Source organism: Eschrichtius robustus, chromosome 19 (genome assembly GCF_028021215.1).
Source record: "Eschrichtius robustus isolate mEscRob2 chromosome 19, mEscRob2.pri, whole genome shotgun sequence".
NCBI lineage: Eukaryota > Metazoa > Chordata > Mammalia > Artiodactyla > Eschrichtiidae > Eschrichtius > Eschrichtius robustus.
Genome location: NC_090842.1, coordinates 22,422,073 through 22,424,969, shown reverse-complemented (window position 1 = coordinate 22,424,969; position 2,897 = coordinate 22,422,073). Strand labels below are relative to the sequence as shown.

The 2,897-nt window shown below is 43.5% G+C and overlaps 1 pseudogene; it reads right to left on the bottom strand.

Moving 5' to 3' along the window:
* Window positions 1–604: 604 nt before the first annotated feature.
* LOC137753253 (small ribosomal subunit protein uS5 pseudogene) lies at window positions 605–1,463 on the bottom strand (annotated as a pseudogene).
* Window positions 1,464–2,897: the final 1,434 nt, after the last annotated feature.

The window sequence follows — 2,897 nt, the reverse complement described above, 5'->3', positions numbered from 1 at the left end:
TTGGATGATGCTCACCAACATTGGGGAGGGCCATCTGCTTTACTCAGTCCCCCAACTGAAATGCTAATCTCTTCTGGAAACATTCTTACAAACACACCCAGAAAGAAACGTTTAACTAGATGTCTGGGTATTCTGTGGCCCAGTCAAGTTGACATATAAAATTAACCATTATACCATCTGATCAGATAGGGTATATTTACCTCCTTCCCCTCAAAGAGAGAAGCAGTTAATGAATATTGAATAGTATCAGGTCTAGGTGGACCTCGTCAACTTACTACTTCACCACAGGTTCTTGTTAAGAAGATCACAGAGAACAAGGACGTATAAGGGAAAGGATGATAAAAATGTCTTCCTTGACCTCTATGTATACCTGAAAATTGGGGAGATTGTATATGGACAGAACAATGTCACACTCAGAGACTGGAGGAAAGGACAATCATAACTTTCTCCCCTTTCTTTTTCCCAACACATGATAAGGAACACCTGGAGAGAGAGTCCTATTCAAAATAGAACTAAAAAGAAATTAAAAGGGCATTAAAAGAACTGGAGTGTGATTTTTTTTTTTTTAAACCAGCTTCATTCACTTTATTTTTCTCATATAAAACTATGTGGTGGCTGCAGCTGGCACCTGCGTCCTCTGCATGGAAACTCTGGTGTGGGTCTTTACAAGATGGTCAGTGAATTCATGATATGGAGACTTGGTGAACACTGTCTCTTTCCAGAGATCAGGAGTGAGATAACTGTAGGTCTTGGAAATGGCATCAAAAGTGGCCTTGGCGAAATTGCCCAGGGTGGCGGTGCAGCCCCTGGCCGAGATGTAGCAGTCGTCAATTCCAGCCATTATCAGTAGCTTCTTGGGCACAGGGGCTAAGACGATGCCAGTGCCCCTGGGGGCAGGGATGAGGCACACCAGCACAGAGCCACAGCGGCCAGTCACCTTGCAAGGGATGGTATGGGGCTTGCCAATCTTGTTCCCCCAGTAGCCTTGCTGCACTGGAACGATGGAGAGCTTGGCCTGAATGATGGCCCCACGGATGGCAGTGGCTTACCTCCTTAGAGCACTTGACACCCTAACCACATTGTCCGTTGTAATCCCCAATGGCAACAAATGCCTTGAACCTGGTCTGATGGCTAGCACGGGTCTGCTTTTGCACAGGCATAATCTTCAAAACCTCGTCCTTGAGGGATGCCCCCAAGAAAAAGTCAATGATCTCAGATTCCTTAATGGGTAGAGAGAAGAGATAGATCTCCTCCAGGGACTTGATCTTCATGTCCTTGACCAGGCGGCCCAGCTTGGTGACGGGGAGCCACTCCTCGTCCTCAGCCTTGCCTCTGTGAGCTCCATGGCCTTGGCCCCAGCCCAGGACGCCTCGGCTGAAGCCTCTGAGGAAGCCACCTCGGCCTCCCATTCCAGGGCCCCCAGGGCCTCCGGGCCCTCCCGCAGCACCAGCATCATCCGCCATTTGGTGTTTTTACGGATAAGAAGTGGAATGTGATTCTTGAAAGACTCGGTGCTGCCTGGAGATTTGACTGTAGGTAGGCCAATTCTTACCCCACTCTCCCACACACATACATAAAACAGACATAACATAAGCAATGTATAATAATAGCACTGAAGAAAATTATAGGACAAGAGAAAAGGAGGAAATTAGAAGTGAGTGGGGAGAAACTGAGATATTTTGCATGCATATTTTGTGCCAGGCTCTGTGTTTGGCTCTGTCTTAAATCCTACCTGCACTATTGTATCAAATGGTACAGGACCCATTTCAAACACACCCTGCTGGTTTCCAACTGTGTTAGCATCTTAGATGAAGAAACATATCTTCTCCTTTCAGTGTTGCCCATCTCACCATGTTTTCACACAGCAGAGTAATCTTTCTCAAAAGCAATCTGAAGATAACACTGCACCCCCTACTTGAAACCATTCAATAACCTTCAAAGCCCTTGATAAAGTATAAGATATTAGGCTAAGTTTACAAGGCTCTTTGTGATTTGGTACTGCTTATTCTCAGATTTTATCGCTTTTTTCTCCTCTCTCTCAGAGTTTATTTTCTCTTTGCTCTCAGATTTTATCTCCTTTTTCCTATCATTCCAGGTAAACATAGACACTCCACATTCATGAAAGTATATCTTCTCTCAGATCTTCTCATGTACCATGTGCCATTCACACATGAAGATCCATCAGTCTGTAAAAGCTTCCCCAAATAGTCCACTGCCTACTCCTATGCCCACCGTCTCTGCATGCAGTTTATATTCATCCTTCAGGTCTCACATCCAAATACAAGTCCAAAGCCCTTCTTAGTGCTCTCTGGTTCCTTGTACGTATTTGTCCTAAACTTATCTCTGAGTTTCTACACATGTAGAGAAATTGTTTTTGCCTCTTTTATTCCTAACACCTGGCATAGTAACTGACCTATGATAGCCTCCCCCAAATTGTATTTCAAATCAAAGATGATCAGTGGCTCAAGAAGATACATTTATTCTGAAGTCATACCAAAACATAAAGTGCCCTAAGTACTGAATGATTCTGACTGACAACACTGGGGAAGCGACTTTCAGTGTGCACATACACACACATACACACACACATATATGATAATAAGTGATTTCAGTGATTAAGGGCTTGGGAGTCACCAACAAATTCCTGAGGTCATATGTCCACAAGTAGAAGTGTTTTTGCACTTGTAAGTTGGAAATGCACCCATTCATTCATTCATTCAATCATTCATTCATTTATCCACATCTACTTTGTGATCATATTAAGCTTGCCCCAAGGACCAAAAATCAAAGATATATTTCATGATTTCAAAGTGCTCAAAGCTCAGTGAAAATAATATGTATTATGAAGTCAAAAAGATACAAAATAATAGGAGATGAATCATCTGTCTTCCACCCTC